This window comes from Venturia canescens, chromosome 1, assembly GCF_019457755.1.
Source record: "Venturia canescens isolate UGA chromosome 1, ASM1945775v1, whole genome shotgun sequence".
In the NCBI taxonomy this organism is placed as follows: Eukaryota; Metazoa; Arthropoda; class Insecta; order Hymenoptera; family Ichneumonidae; genus Venturia; species Venturia canescens.
Window position 1 is genome coordinate 1,363,159 of NC_057421.1, and position 17,674 is coordinate 1,380,832.

The 17,674-nt window shown below is 41.8% G+C and overlaps 1 protein-coding gene across 7 annotated transcripts in view; it reads right to left on the reverse strand.

Annotated features, from left to right (window-relative positions):
- LOC122407903 (protein couch potato) overlaps positions 1 to 17,674 on the reverse strand; it is an 80,553-nt gene that overhangs the window by 50,309 nt on the left and 12,570 nt on the right. The gene's annotated exons all lie outside the window — the stretch shown is intronic.

Genomic DNA, 17,674 nt, shown 5'->3' on the forward strand with positions numbered 1-17,674 from the left:
ATGGGGCTTCGCCACAGACACGTCCGAACCGTGCGCCCGAACGACGAAGAGCGATGATATAACGAGAGGCAAAAAGAACAATGGGTGCTGAATGATTGGATCGCTTCCCATGAGTAATTCCATGGAATAATGCGTGGCTATATAGAAATCGTTCAATTGCCCATGTCGTTCGGGCCTCGCATTATTCAAGCTTTAATCGATCGTCACACTGCACCTCGGAATTCAACTTGCTCGCTCACATCGCAGAGCGCAAACGTTGTCAACTGGCGAATTAAATTCTTGTCAATTTTTATTCTTCCTACCACTTGAAATTTCTTAGCGAATTAAATCTTTTAGAATCGGCATAGATAAGGCGATTTGAGAATATTCAATCGTTCGATCCTTTCACAACTTGGTTCAATGTTGGAAAAAGAGGCTGACAAAAAAGCGACGGGACAGACGAGGCGACGTCTGGCGAACGACATTGGCTGAAAGTCTTGAAAATAAAATGATAAGGCAGAATAGAGTATTCTATTTTCTGTTATGCAATAAAAATTGAACTTTACACTGCGTTTTTTCTCCACTCGTAAGCCCTGACAAAGTGGTACTGGAAAAAATAGGCGCTGCACACAGCCTTCTCATTTATTCGTTCACATGTGGAAATACAAGAATAAACGCAATGAGAAAAACGAAAGGATATGGAAGAATCTCTTGAAATTATTCCATTCGTAAAGTATTCAAAATGAAAAAAAAAATGAACGAAATTAAAAAATGGAACAAATTTGAGGGGGGTCCTGCCTTAAAAATTCAAAAAAATCGACTGTTTTCGGTAGTGTTTTTGGATTGACGGAAATAACTCACCATAGCGAACTTTTCGATAGTTTCAAGGAAATTTCAAGAGTTCAAAAACATATTTTTCATGTGAGAAATACTAATTTGTACATGGCTTATGCGCAAAGTCTGATTGTCGAAGTTTCTTAGGCTGCGAGCAATGTGGAGACCGTAATTATTGTCTGAGACGAAAATTCCAATTTTTTTTTTCATTTTTATATATTTTCCTTCCATATGAACTTATACAAATCCGAAAAAATTGTGAATTTCTATATTTACAGAACGTCGAAGTGACATTTATCTTCTTTAGAAGCGTTTTTTTTTCAAACTCGCTAAAAATATAGAATATCACAATTTTTTGGGTTTTTATAGGTTCAGGTGGAAGGAAAATATATAAAAATGGAAAAAAATTTGGAATTTTCGTTGCAGACAATAATTACGGTCTCCACATTGCACGCAGCTTAGGATACATCGACAATCAGACTTTTCGCATAAACCACGTACGAATGAGTATTTCTCACATGAAAAAAATGTTTTTTTACTCTTGAAATATCCTCGAAACAATCGAAAAGTTAGCTATGGTAAGTTATTTCCGTCTATCCTGAAAACATTCCCGAAAACAATCGATTTTTTGACTTCCTAAAGCAGGACCCCCTCTAAAAGAACAATAAAATAGGAAGGAACCTCTTGAACGCGAAATGTGTTGAGAGCTGCTCGGAAATAAATTTTCGAGGAGTGCACTGAAAGAACTTTTACGAAAAATTTGTCAGTTTCGTTTACCGAATTCATCGAACTCGTCTCTTGGAGAGAATTCCACTAACTTACGAGTTTTTTCGTTGCTTGCAAGTCAACCGGTCACTATAATCGTAACGCCGCTCCCCAACGTATTTTCTTGCTCCTTCTGGTTTGCTCACACCACCGTTGAGGCAGCATAATAACCAGCGTAATTGTTTCAAGTGTGGCTGAGGCTCGGGACACGCGTCACTCTCGACGGTTCGCTTATTGTTTTTCTTTTGTCGACGAGGCCACTGCGTAACAACGCAGATGGAATTAGCGTCCACCGAGCACCGTCCGCATCTGTAGAACTTTTCACAGTCTCTTTGTACCGTTAGATTTTCTTTGAAATTCAACGTTCTTTTACGCTGCTTAGAAAAATGGTGTCGGAAAGCCTGCGATTATTTGCATCGCTGCTTGGTTCTGTTAAGAAAACGAAAATTCTTTCCTCCCAGCAAAAACTATTCCGAGTCTGAAGTCGAGCGTGCGTCTGCCTCTTGTATCGATTCATTACGATTATTTATTAGCAGCGAACTAAACCTTCGAAAAAAAACTTGACTGATTTTCTCCTCAGTTACAACTGCGTAAAGTATACGCAGAAATAATAAGTACCGATAAAACACAGCGGGCAGAGAAAGCGTTAAGGGTTTACGCTCGAGCGTGTCCGTTAAATTGAAAGCACGAAGCTTTCACTTCACGGTCATCGCTTTGCTCGTTCCTAATTCACAAACTGCCTGAAATTGCCTTTTTTTCGGACTAAATGCTCTACTTTTCTTACGAATCTCCAGCACGATATCTGGCTGCTTGGAAACGTTCGTTCAGGGAAGGCGAAATCCTTCTCAAATCCGATCTCTTCATGGCCAGAATTTTCGCATTCAACGACCGCGTCTTCGACGAATTATTTTCGTCAAGCTTTTTCAGCGTAATACAAATTTCGAGGAAAATGTGTGCAAGCGAGTTATTGAGAAAGATTCTACGACCGATATTCCAAGAGACCAATAACGAATGAGTTTTACGCTCGTATTGATAATGCTGGATCCACGAGTCGTAAGAAGCACTCACACAAGCTTAAGAGCATATTCTGCTTCACACGTACGCGCGGTGGCGAGGGTTTAATTAATCTGAAGTCAAGGCTCGCCGCGATGAAGCTCGGGTATATAATTTCGAGTGGTGTAAGCTGCCAACGAGGGCTGGGAATATACTGCATTGCTATAACAACAAGGAACCGTGTACTTTGTATGGATCTAGTAGTTCCTCGCAATTCGAGCGTTCGCACTCGCCCGGTACTTTTCTGTGTTCGCTCATTCAGTTTATGCTGCGCATATAGTCCATTCAATGTTAAATCATGGCGGTACAAAGCCCTCCCTTCCTCTTGTTCGTTTCGTAAACGAAATAACACTTCGCATTAACGGCTGCACAAAACATTTGCGCTGAACATTCAATTTTCTTTCATTCGAATTTTTCTCGTCGATGAACATTTGCGAGTTCTCATATCGGGCTGGCACGGTTTTGAAAATTTTCTCGCACTTTTTTCGCTCCTCAGGGACTGCTTCGAAACGATGCAATTTTCCTGTTTCGTATCGGCAGGAAAACGACAAGAAGAGCCACGAGCAGCTCCAGCTTGGTGGAAAGTCCTCAAAAATTAGTGACGAACTCAATGTTGGCCACAAATATTATTGCTTTTTCTCAATTACGAGAAATACCGAATGCTCAACCGTCGAAAAGATTTTTCTCATTATAATACTCGGCAACTTGGGACTTTGAGCTGCTTAGGGAAGAGCTCAACATACATTAGAGCTGCTGAACAAACAACCGGGTTTGAAGAAACTTCTAGGAACGTGGAATACCAAGTTTTCGTGATACAAAGAATTGAACAACATCTTCAAATTCCATGCATGTGAATAGAACTTTGTTGAAAGGTTTTGAGGAGATTTTGTACGCGAAAATATTCATGGCTCAGAATTTCAAAGTGGAAAGATAATTTATAGTTTTTACCTGTTCCATTGACATGGTCCAAAGGAAAATTGATCCCTAAGGACAATTTTTTTTCAGTTAAATATTGAAAAATGAATATAAAAATACACAAATCTCTGAGTGCATCCGCGTTGGCGATTGCGCATGAAATGCCACGTACGCAGGGTCCCGAAAGGGCGAAAGGATCGATCCAACAACCCTCCACTGCTTCGAGATTGCACACGCCATGTATATATGGGTGAGTTTACATCAAACGTTTGTTTACTCCCAAATGAGACGGGAATGGTTGATTCAGATGCTAATTACCAACGAACTGTGAGCTGTTCGTGGCCCCTTCGCTTCTTTTCCTTCTGATCCTTTTCACTGTGGCCTCGAATCAATAATGGACTGTTTGTGTTTGTTTACAAAACTGGATTTGTCGTTTTACTACGACGCTGAAAGTTGCAGCGTTGGCGTCCAACGAAACGAAGGAAAATAACATTTTTGATTCACCAATTTTTTATTTCACGGAGCGTCGATGGAGGTTAAAAAAACACGGATTGCAAATTCGGGAGGGAAGGAAATTGGAGAATCACTGGAATTATGGGAAGGTTTTTTCAGATCGTTTCGTTGGACTCCAACGTTGCAAACTTCGCAGTGTCATTTAACTATTCATCGGCTCGTCGGTCCTTTGTCCTCGAGGTTGCGTAAATTAATTGTGTCGATCCAAGGGGTCCGAACTTTTCGCACGAGTTGCATGGAGGTTCGACGAAGAATGAAAATGGCTTCTTACTGTTTCGTCCCATTTCGCTAGTCCCTTTCGGAAATGATTATTTGTAACTTTTATTTCGACGTGAAAAAAAATTTGATAGATTTGATCCCATTCGAGTTTGATGAGGGATCGAAAAATGTCGTGAACCTTTGGAAAACACTAAAAATCTTTCGTCGACGATGACACAATGGGGACTGACGTTCGTTGAATTTTTAGTCGAAATCTCTATTCACTGTTTGTAATATAAGAAGCTTGATTTTCAATCGGAAATAAAGAGCGTGACGAGAATTCATAAAATTTCTTATCCCAAGGGCAAGGGGCACTGTCTCTACCTCCGTGTTCGAAATCCAAACGAGAACGGACAATTTTTTGAGTGGCCGCGGTAAGAATTTTCAAGACAATAAGATACAGCAAGACGGCGAGCTTTTGCGGCCTCTGGTCACGTTGTAAACCAGTCCGTGCTCATCGAGGCCGAGCTCCGGTCGTTTATTTTGTCCCGACGGCCGGAAGTACGCTTCTCGGGTTTTCGTTCCTCTTCAACTCTTCCCCACCTCCCTCACCTTATTCCTCTTTTCGTATTATCATTATTTCCCCTCACTTGCCAACAGAATTACCGCTCATAACCAATTAATTCATAATCTGCTTATACATCCGAGCTGCTCTCTCTCTCTCTCTACCCTCGCCATTAATTCACGCGTGCAAATTATTTACGCTCAACTATTTGCGTATCAAATAATCCAATGCGATTGTTAATCGTTAAGAATAATGTTTGTTTACACTCAATTTTCCATTCTCGTTCTCCGATATCCACAGGCAAACAATGCTTGAGTTTTTCTTCACGAATCATTGAAATTGTTTGTTAGGACTCTGACGCTTTGTCACTTCTTGTCTCACAAACATTCGCGTGCTTTCGTCATTGTAAAAATCGAGAATCGTCACGAAACTTTACAAATCTCGAGGGTCAAGTAAAACAGTCGTAAGTTGCGATGTTCTTTTATGTTGTTTACCCAAACCCTGGAAATTGATGTTGGGAGAAAAAAACCAGGGTCAGAAGGGACACGAACAATTTTGTTTCGTCTGATTTTTCAGAGACGAAGATCGATCATCTCAGTTCCACGTGAACTACACTACCGTGTGGAACGTTATTTTTCTATTGGCATATCAGTTCGAGTATCTCTGAATATTTGGCATTAATACATGCAGAGGAGTTTACCGGCTTCGTATGTGACGTTGCTGAGGGGCAGTTCGAGGCGAGATCCACGAAATTCTCGTTTTTCAATAACAGATTCGAGAATAATGGGGTCTTGGCAACTGGGCAATCGCAGATTGTTGATGCTCATTAAAATTCATGTAGACTGAAAATAATAATAAATCGAATGGTCCCCAAAGAACTCTGCGAGCATAACTGCGAATGGTTGAACCTTATCGGCGTCAAATTTCCAATTATTTTATCAACGACCAATCAACTCCGAGTCTGTGCTCCCTTAATTTTCGTGCTCTCGCTTTTCGCTCGCTGATGCTTCGTCGGAACAACCACGTTTTCTCAATTTTGAGAGTTAACCAAGTCGTTTGGTGCTGGTAAAGTGACGACAACGCGGGGATGAAACTAAAGCGACACGCAGCGGTAAACTAAATCCACCTGAAATTCGATATCCTCGCGCCAATGTTGGTAGATTCTGTGTGAGAGTTAAAACTCTCATCTAATGACATGAAACTCGTATCGTTACAACTGGATACTAGTACACGAGGCTATGCGTTCTATGATCAAGAGTTTCTGGTCGGAAGGATGCCGAGGGCTGACTCTGAATATTCACGACTGTATCGCGGATTGGGGAATCACGAAATCGTTGATTTCTCAAAAATTCAGCACGAAAACTCAAATGATTCGAATCCATGAGGAATCGACAACGATTTAAAGTTCATGGAAGCTTGGATTAAGGTAGTTCATGCACAAACGAGTTTCTTAAGGAGGTTGGATCGCGACGATACAATGTTGCCGCATGCTAAACCATGTTAAAAAGATAAAAAATTTCAAAATGATAAGAATTTAATAAAATTTGGTAAATGTATTCTTTAAAAATATATGTGACAATGCAATTTTTTTTAGATTTTTCTACTACATAGCTCTCGAGTAATTGAACACTATTCACGTGTATAAGCATAAAGTTTACAAATATATTCAGTTATACATCTCGTGCATAAGAGCTTCGATTTAACGCTCAATTATTCGATAACCATGTGGTAAAAAATTTTGAAAAAAATTGTATTTCTATACTTGATGGGAAAGAACGTTATCATCAAATTTTATCACATTCTGGTTATTTTGATTTCGTGATCCAACCTCCTTAAGAAAGGCTTGAAATTTACACAGAGTTTAAATGGTTAGTCGACTGACACGCATATCAAATTTTGAGGGGTTTGTCTTATTGATTATTTAGATAAACGTGTCTAATTATGAAGAAAAATACATAGGGAAAGTACAGGGACTGTGGGTGAAAATTCGTTTATCTTTCCACATAACGAATGAACGCTTCTTCCGAAGTTTATGAAAAAGTGCACAATAACAACGAAGTATATAACGAAGATCTGGGAAAAAATTCGAGATGATTGTCTTACCAGTAAATAAAATGTACCATGAGATCGAACGAAATTGGTAAAATGAGTAATCGTAACCTGACATTTGCTTATTTCGGCATTTTGTTTCTTCTTAGTTTGGGCCTTCTGTCTTTTTATTAAAACTTTTTTCTTGATCCATTTCCCTTTGTGCTCTCTAATGCGATTATTTACATAAAAAATTATAGTAGTTTAGCCAGGGATTAAAAATCGATAGAAATCTCAATAAATCTAAGTCCACCGTTCGAACCTATCCCAGAAGAGATCAAGTTATTGCAAGCTGAGAGAGTACGTTTTAACAGCATGTTTCAGCAGGTCGCACGTTATCGATCATTCGTAAAAATGAATAAACGATATCGCTCGATTTCTTGTTTCCCAGTCCCATTATCTCTCTCGTATCTCGCTGCGACGTGATCCAGGAAAACGAGGCTTTTTCCATGCCCAAAGGAAATGTTCTCGGAAATGAATTCTATAAACGATGTTAATGCATGTGAGTTTAGAGGCACATGCCGAGTGAACGAACGAACAGTGGGAAGAAGTGACGAGTTTAGCAGTGCCACTCGTGCTGTATGTCGACCTCTAGCTAGAGCCGAACAGCATTAAGTGTTGTAAAGTTGTTCTAGAGCTCGCTCTCTTGTATGAGTGTACGTGCATTAACGACGCAGACGCGTGAATGTATGCACTGGGAGATGGCAAGTTTGTGGCAGGAGTCACTGGAGTATACTGTGCTGGCTACATTACAATTGGTTTGACCTCGCATGCTTTTTATTATTGATAGTGGGCTGTGTTGCCGTCTGTGCGAGCACACGATGCATGCCCCTTTCCTCTTCCTTGCATAAACCTCCACGAACACAGGTATTTATATGTTTCATGACTTTTGTTGAAACTTTTCAAATTAGAGAGAGCTTACGCGAGCAAACGCAAAATAATTATACGGACAACAGTGTATCGAGTGTGTTTCTGCTTTCTTTTTGCCTAAACAGAATTTTCCTTAAGAGTTTTCACTATTTTCTGCAGAAAAAAGTTTGAAGTTCAGTGAAAAAGGTTCCGCGCTACTGAACTTATCTGTCCAATTATATACTCAGCTGGATCATACGGAAACTTAAACTTCGTGAGTCGTGACTATTCTTAAAAATGGTTTGAACTGCGCCCAGCACTTCCGACGTTCGATTCGACTCTTTGATTCCGATAATCCGCATGAGGGCGTAGATCGAATGAAAAATCGGGGGACTTCTCGTCTCGCGAGGCGAGCCATCAGAACTTGGAATTTCTGCTGAGATTTATAATCGTATTAACGATTAAAGAGTCACTTATAATCGTATTAACGATTAAAGAGTCACTTATAATCGTATTAACGATTAAAGAGTCACTTATAAACGCTTAACGATTCTAAATTCGATTTATAATCGTAATTAAAAAATTGATTTATTATCGTAATTGCGATTGAAACCTAAAAAATGTTGCGAATTCACGTTTTCGTTCGATACGAAAGGCTCCTTTATTCGCCACGGTGCTCAACGTTCTTTACAAGAATAACATTTTTTTAGTGGCCATCCGAAAGTACAATAAGGATAAATCGCGCTCTGGATATCACACGATAAGCCAGGAATTCTGAGATTACACGAGGATTCCGAATAATACGTAAACCAGTTGATAGCTCCGTTGTAAAACTTCGAGAGTGTAGCACTCGTTTAACACACTTGGAAGAATCTCTGTGAAGATGAGTCTGTGTTGCCACAGAGAAGTTCATTCTCTCTGTTGTAGAATGGAGTGTATAACCGCGGGTAACCTCGGAGCGTGCTGTTGTACAGACACCAAGGAAAAACGGTTCACGAGGCTGTGCAGTACGAGCTCAATCTACTGCAACTGCTCCGATCTCTAATGGGATATTCTTCGTTGACGCGTACGAATCATTATTTTTTGCGACACGATGATTTTTAAATTCAAAGTTCCTCGTTTTGCTCGAGTTCGCGGAGGAAAATTCTTCGTGGGATTATTCGAAGCCAAAGAATTCTGAGGCGTTTGAATTAATCGGAAAGTGGGATTTTCCGGTGGTGAAAATCCATCGATCTTTTCTTGGCATGCCGAACTTTCAACGGAGCTCGCTTTCTTGGACGATAAGCGTGCGATAAAAAAGCTGAGCAACTCGTAAAATGGCGGCCGTCTGCTCTGAATAATTCCAGCATTTTGTCATAATCGTATAACGCTTAAAAGTGCGCAAAGAGCCGAGCGGAGCCAGCTGTCAGGAAAGCTGGTCTGTACTCACCGGTATAATGCATGAAGCGGAAATTCGATGTTACCTCCGCTGCTATAACCTGTCGCATAGGAAACTGGAATATTCTAGCGCTGAAGCAGAGGGCTGCTCTTAAGCTATACCCTGCAAGTTGCATCGGAAAATTTACTGACAATTTCGCCTCGCGTTTCACGTGGCATCGACCCACGCTCCGTGTGGCTCACGCAGCGTTGGGGAAATTGTCTGACGGTAATATCGCGCAGAGAGACTCGTCGAGCGGCAAATTTAATCGATCGTTCCCACTAAACACGATTCGGGTTGGATTTCAATGATTTTCGTGACCAGCGAAACTTCGAAACCGACAGTTTTTACTGACGAATTAACAATTTTCATAAGTCAAGTTTCTTCCTCCCTTTTTTAGGGTCTTTTGAAAATTTCCCCATGGAATTTGCCCACCGATTTCATTGCGTTTCCCCCTTTTTGCGAGTGACCTCATCCCCACCCTCGCCCGCGTCGCCTTATTCCCTGCTACCGCATCGCCTTCGCATGGCGCCATGGTATAGAGAAACTGCGGAAAATTCGCATCGATACAGACTATCTTTTCGTGCAGTACCCATAGGGGAAATCACGATTGTCTCGGACCAAAAATGTCGCTTCTCCAGTGCCTAAAACTCAGCCGGGACGCTCCGTGTCTTTTTTCTCTTTTCTCTCTTTATAAATCAGTTGGCTGAGAAAAGTCTGTCTGTTTTTCGATCAAGGGCGGCGTGACTGACAACGGTGAATCTTCCACGTGATCGCAGTCCGCGATTCGAACGTGGTTCGACTCAATTTTTTCCCACTCTTTTCACTGGCGAGTTGAAAACGTGAGTGATTGATTTTTTTTCGATTATGAACTCGAAAATAACGGTTTCCGACTTTACATGGAGAGCAGTTCAAGCAAGTTTGACTAAAGGATAAAGAGTTTAAAAAATTGCGAGCCTTTTTGCTAGCACTTTAGGGGGAGGAGAGCCAGAAAATTATTTTTGACTCTGAAAAACTGAGGCTGCGGGCGACGCCCGCGAGCAGACAGCAAGTTCGTTCATAATTTCGCGGCCCACAGATTTTCATCGGGTACTTTATTCGTCGAAAGACAATCCAGTGTTAAAAAAAATAATATTGGCTCAAAGTAACGATTAGGTTTGGACCGCGAGTCAATAAATATTTTCAGGCTTCTTCAAACTTTCAGAGGCAACATTTTCTGTGATCGCATAACCGACAAAAAGTGCACGAGGAAGTGCGGGGTTGAAAGCGAGGAAAAACACCGCTGCGACGTGTTATTATGGAAGCAAAATCTAATAATTTTTCACGATTACGAAGACGAGGATGACCACGTCGTGTCATTTGCATCTGTGGCTTCCAACGAGCATTCTAGTCTCGGCTTTATTTAAATATAATCGTTGGTGTTTGCGGTGAAAACGTTTTTCATTCGACACCCATGTGGAGAGAATTCCACGAAGACTTCCTTGAAAATCCCAGCGTTAATTTCCACTCCGAGTCACTATCTGCAACGAACTCGAGCATATAATTTCACGAGAATTCCAAGAGTCTGCTATGAGAATATCGACGCAACAATCGAGTCCAAGTCGAAAATATGCTCGCAATTTCCTCATTAACTCTCCTGTATATATTTATTTAAACGAGAATCAACGTTCTTTGCTTTTACGATTTCAATTTGTGAATATAAAACGAAACTAAAAGGCCGTATCGCTCCTTTAGTAGGGAGGAAGCACTTTCGACATTTTTTGCTAGTGCTTCGTGATGGTGCAATAAATCGTGTAAAACAACAGCGAATGAATGATTATCACGGTGGAGAGTATTATTTGGAAAAAAATATGAAAACGCATCGATCGTGTTTCAGCATAATTTCCAATAATTTTTATTACATTTCAGATTCAAGAGTTGATAATCCGCAATGAGAAGAATTAAAATTGTAGATTTTCATGAAATACTTTTAAAATTCGTGCGCATATATTGTGGCGCGTAAGTACGAAAGGATCGTTGATTATTTAACTTTAAGGGAGTGCCTTGGAGTGGTGCAGCATCGAAATCGTGATTAGTAACAATTTGAATCTAAGTAGCAAAGGTGCTTAAGAAGGGAATAATTATGCAGAAATAATTCCACCCTCATTAGTGCAGCTGGACGTTCGCCGGGCTTTTTTTTGGCGCGCTAAGAGAGAATAGCCTAAGCGTTGAAAGCCTGTACATTTTTTCCGACCTTTGCTATTACTTGGCTGCAGCTTTTGAGAGCTCGCGGCATAATTTTCAGTGAGTACTCAACGATGAAAAACTTTTCGCACTCTCAAGGCTGTCTTACAATTAGCGAATGCGGAGGTAGATTTTTCTCTTTATTATTAACATTTTCAGGCATTTCTACGGTAAAATCAACATTCGCGCGTTATTTTATCAAGCAGAGAAACATATTTGCAAGGGCCCTGCGGAGGGGAAGAAATTCGCGTTGATTCGGAGCATTTTTTGCGCTTTTGCGTCTCATGCTCTTTCTGAATTTTTGCCTGCGACAGCTTTTGTCAGTTTATTTATATGCTTGTGGTATTAAAAAAAGAGGCCATTACGATTTCGAAAGGGTGTCACTTGCGCGGTTCTACCGGGCGACCACAAAACTGCCCAGAACTGTGACACCCGCCCGTGTGCACTATGCAACCGGCTCTTTCTCAAGCGAATTAATATTTTAGCACATCGGAAACGTTCCTTATAAGGTAGAACGCTAATTTTATTTTCTACCACGGATTCGAACCGGGATCGATATCTTCGAGGTTTTAATATCAAGTGAACTCGGAACCTTCTGTAGCAGCTGCTACGATTAGTTTTTTCTTCGTGAAATAGGATAGCTCGTATCCAGTTATATTTGAAACAATATCAACGCTTGAGTCGATTGAAATCATCATTTTTATAAGTTTGGACGAGGATTAAAACACCGATGACCTTTCCATGTGGTTGGAAAGTATCGTAATTATCAATAAATTTCTGTAATCTAATGTTGCTCAATCCCACAAATGATATATTTATCGGAGTTTCGAAATAATTGACAATATTCACTGCATACGAATTTATATCAGCGTGTTCGACATCCTTTTTTATATTCTGATTTATTTTATTTATTTTTTTATATTCTATTTTTTTTATTGTTGTACTTTTGTTGTATTTTTCTGACTTCGTTAATTTTTTTGAAAAATTTGTTTGTAAAGATTCTTCCAAAAAATGTTGAAGTATTTTGAGACATTTGGTTGCGAATGAATTCCAAAATATGCTTGTTTCAAAAAGCGTTTGCACAGAAAATAGCAAGACTTTACGAATGAAAGGTTTTGCAAAGATTTTTGTAAATCTTACGATGAAAATCCACACTGGGACCTGCCTGGGACTCTCAATCGCGTTTAAATCCAGAAAAATGTTGATTCGGAAACCAAAGAGGCATTTAGTCACCGAAAGCATTAAGCATTTTTCGTCCCCGAGCACGAATCAGGATTTTTCTCCGCTTTCGATGGTGAACGCAACTCGAGATCTCGGTAAGTACCGGAAAATGAATTTTCGAAGGAGCGACGAATAGAAATATCGAAAAACAGAAAAACGGAGGAGAAAAATTAGCTGCAGCATGCAGCAGTGCGAGGGAACGTCACACACCGTATACGGTGCTGTTCGAATCGCGAGCGGAGGGGGCGTGAGCGCGTGCGCGTCTCGAACGGCGACAGCGAGTCTGGGGCTCTCTTCCGATCGAGCTGGAAGAGGGTCGCGCTTGGGGTCGACGGCGAGGGACCGCGGGGGCGGAAAGCGAGATGGATATAGAGGCACGGTGCACGCCGATCACTTATTCATGCTCCGAGAAATGATTCTGGCCTTAGAAGCGCACAGGTCTGCTGGCTTCGCTTATAAATATATATCTATAGAATCTTCCGATTCAGTGCTTCGTTGTACGAGGCTTTAATCCACCTCGTTCGTCCTCGCTCTTTATTATTCTCTCTTTTCTTTATTCCCTCTCTCGTAGATTTCCTTCGGGCCTTTAATGCAAAATACAGCGAGTGCCTTCCTCCTTTTATTTCAATTTTGTATCAGATCGCCGCGGTCAGTTTTACGGAGCTTTTCAGCACTCCTGCGCAGATTCGATTGCGAAAAATAGGCGGAAATATATCGCGACTATTCCGGCGCGATCGACGACGTGGAAATACTTTTTTATTCTTTCTTTCGATCCTGCTGATTATTCACCTGCACGTGTGTCGCCGTTTGCCACGGACAAAGAAGCTTCCCGGACACGGGGCCGGTCCAATGCCACTGCGCGATTCCTTCGAATGCGACGAATTAGCAGTTTTTCAACTCGCCTGTTGTGATTAGAATATCGTATACAAAGCCCTCGTCAGTTACATTTGAATCGTGTGTTCTTGCGAATTTGACTGATGAGACGGATGAGAAATCCTCCGACTGCGAACACTTTTGCTGACTATGGTGTTTCCTCGAATCCCTTTTTTCGGTATCTTTTCACATCGATGTGCTCACCGGTACCAACGAAAGAGGAAACTTTCGTCACAGCTCTGTTGCGAGAAACGCGGTGACAGCGTGTGCGACGTGGATTCCGAGTGAGAATAGTGAGCGCACTGGAAAGCCGACGGGTCCGGGGGAAAACTGTTTTTTATTCAACGAACTTTGAAATCCGTCAGACCTTGTGTTTGGATTGCCACGAGTTCGAAGAAGCAGGATTTTTCTTTTTCTACAACAAGGTTTCGCGCGAGGCTGAGCTCTAGCGCGGGCTTTCGACGACACGAGGTGACACGAAGGGTGTGCGAAAGATTATTGATTCAAATAATAATGAATGAGGTGGCTGAACTCCAGAGGAAATAATTCAAGCGAATATCCAGATGCCATGACGCACGACAGCTCGGCACATACACGAGTGAATTCGAATAAAACCCCAAATGTCATGAGCAATCGTGGCAAACTGAATACGGCGAGACTCGAATTATATTTTATAATCAGACTATCTCCGCATCCGCAGAGAATACTTTCGAAAGAGAAACTCCATTTCTTCATCAGTTATGACTTCGCAGTCGCTTTTGGCCAGAGCAAATTTGAACTGAGAAGTTACAAAATTGACGCGGAGTCTTCGAAATATCCAACGTTTGTACTCGCGGGCTTCGCGCGTGGAGAGTATAACTTAATATTCACGTGTCAAATTAGCATAATGAGAAGAAAAGAATTTCGAGCGAATCAGCTCGATTTTATAGAAATGGGGGAATCAGTTTTTGGCAATCTCGTTGAGTCGAAGGTCCAATGTTTCATCGAATCTTGGATGACGGTATCGGTGAAATAAATCGAGTTATTAAAGTGTATTCCAAAAATTTATCGTTGCGAATAGTGACTCGAGTGCTTCAAACAACCTGCTCGGGCTTCGGTATTACGGCAATTGCTTTGCAAAGGAGGCAAAGGGAAGGCGCTTCTTGGGCGTGCGGTAAATCAACGGAAGAGAGAGCGAAAGGGAAAGGAGGAAAAGCGAGGAGAGGGAACGAGAGAGAACCTCGCTTACGGCAGGTCGGGATATCCCATTCATTTACCAAACACATTCTCGCCTTTCGTGGTCGAATTCTGCGAGCATCCGAGCCATCTCGATCTCTGATTTCACCTTTACTTGGTGCCTTGGTGCCCACTATCGAGCGTTCTTTCACATCGAAATCACGTGACGACACAAATCGCGGGAGATTCATCAAGTCCTGTTTTGGAAACCTCACAAATCGATTGTTTTCGGGAATGTTTTTAGGATATGGACGGAAATAACTCAGTGGAAGCGAACTTTTCGGTATAGTTTCAGGGATATTTCGAGAGTAGAGAAACATTTTTTTCGTATGAGAAATACTAATTTGCACATGTCTAATTGTCGGAGTTTCTCAACCGCGTACAATGGGGAGATCGCAATTATTGACTGCAACAAAAATTCCAAACTATTTTTCCATTTTCATGATATTTATCTTCCACGTGAAACTACAAAAACCCGAAAAAATGGCGAAAGTTTATTCGATTATACGTTCGAGTTTCTGTTTTCCGAAGCGAATGAAAATGTATTCACAACGCGCCAATACGGAATATCGAATATGGGCTGGAATTTATTATGCTCAATTTAATCCGATTATACCATCTTCTATAATGCGAATGTTCGAATGAATATCCATGGAACCGCATCATGGAATAGAAGGATGCTCGAAGATGATGGAAAGTGGAATCAAAATTAAACAAAATCAGTTTCATTGCTTCCCCGCAAACATTTGACTCAACAAAAATCCACGAAAATGGCTGATCGCCGTAAATCGAAGGAACTTTTTAAAAGTGGAAAAATTACGCCAAGTATTAAAAAGTCGCAACCTTGTTTATAATAATATTTATTAAATTTCTTCCTCTAATTATTTATTCTGTTTTTTTTTAAAGAATATAATGGCGTCGAGATTAAACCAAGCCAAGTACAGGTGATGATTGTTTTCATTTTGTCCATTCAAAATTCCCAAAAAAAATTCAAGCTTTTGAACAAAAATTTGGCCTCAAGGCTTTTCAAACTAATAATTGTTAAAAATAGTACTTTTTCGAGTTTTCTATTCCGTGAAGATGAAGCCCCAGCATCGGCCTGTCCAAGTACTTTGAAGTCAACAGTTGAAACTCAAGAAAAATCGAATCGTCGCTGATCTTTTGATGAATTTGTTGCTACCAACATTGATCGGAGTAACTGCCTCGGAAAGTGCGAAAGTCTCGAGTTGTCAGCAGGCGAACGTAACTTTAAATTATTTAAAAAATCAACGAAAAAAAGCGTTTAGAGTAGAATCTCAGTGAATGCCACGAATTGAAGATCCAAAATAACATGTTTCAGGCATTGTCGACTCTCCTTATTCACTAATCAAAGTCATTTCGGTTCCTGCGACTGCGAGGCTCCATTTACGAACGTTGCTGACGATGTTTTAATGGCCACTGATCACCTGAGGAGGGTTCAAGTGTGTACGGAAGGTCTGACGAGAGTGGACTGGAGCGATCTCGAGTGTTAATTGGGCTTACATCACGCTCTTTTATTCTCCCAAGCAATTTGGATAATTTCTCAAAGTATTTTCGAGTCTCGAGTGGGCGACTGAGCGACGCCGTCTTCAGGAGTTTTTGCTAGCATTTGAGAGATTTCGAGTGCGTCTCCGATAAACCAGTTTCAGTTCGAAGCTTGGTAAACTTCGGAGTCTGTGAGTTTTGAGCGATCGTAATTCTTCAAAGTCTTTCGAAGCGATGCGAAAGCCGGTGAGTGCAGGGCGAGAATATTCCACTCGACGTTTGGAGAGCCTGCACACTTCGAAATTGATCGAGTCCAAAGAGCAAACTCCTGAGATTTGGAACATATTCGAGCCCGCGGGAGGAGTGTGGGGCGAGGGCCGGGGTGGCTGCGGAGGAGCAACGAATCTCAAACTTGGTTGCGTGCTCAAAAAACCCGTCGACGGTCTGTCAAGACGAGGGAGTCCCAGCGGTTCGAGCCCCACCCGGATCGCGCTCGTTCCCACAGAACGAGATAAAAAAGATGGAAAAGTATCTCGCGCGTCGAGTGATCGAGAATATTCGCCGAATCCGCGATCACGCGACTTCCGACGGTCGAGACGCGCCGCCTTATCGTAAAATGCGCTAAAAATAATGAATTTTCTGATTACATAAGAAACGAGATCGGTGCGTCACATTCGTCGACTCACCGATCCATTATTCCCTCCACACCAGCGGCCCCCCACTGAAAAAAGTGGCTGGCAAAAAGTTTACGGAAAGCTGCCAGCGCGCGGGACAATCCTACTTTGTTCGATTGCAACGAGACAATGTGACTAAAGTTTTGCCGGTGTGTACCAAGAGCAATGAAATTTTGTAGGCTTCCGAGAGAGCGAGAGACTCGCCGCGTTATGCTCCGGCGTTCACGGCTGCCGAGCTTAATTCGCCTTGCCTATCGCTCTGTCTCTTTCCCTCTCGGCACCGAGCGCCGTTCCTCTTGGCTGGCTAACCGTTATACAACATCCGCTCGCTGGCCTGCTATTCTCTGCTGCTTCGCTCCTGTCATATCGCCTGTGCCTTTCTACACATACGAGAGACACTGTGAACGTTACTCCTCGCGACTGCTGGTCATAATACCGGCACCACCACGGCCGCGTACCAACTTCCATTTCCCCATTGTTCATCGTTATACAATCATGCCTCGCTCTCCGTCCTTCTCGCTTCGCTAACCCAGAACGATTCGATGAAACGAGCGTGGATCGCGCGTATATATTCGCCTCTGTGATATAGCTGTGCCCTGGAGTTCTAGCCGATTGAAATCCTACCGCGAGAGACGACAGACTTCTCTTTCACTCAATGCTCGTCTATTCGCTTGCTTCAACTTTTCCCCTCGCACAAGTGCGCTCATTAATTGCTATTTTATCCTGGTCGAAGAGTGTTGATGTTGCGGCAACATTCGCCGCGGCAACCGATATCAAAGCAAACAACTT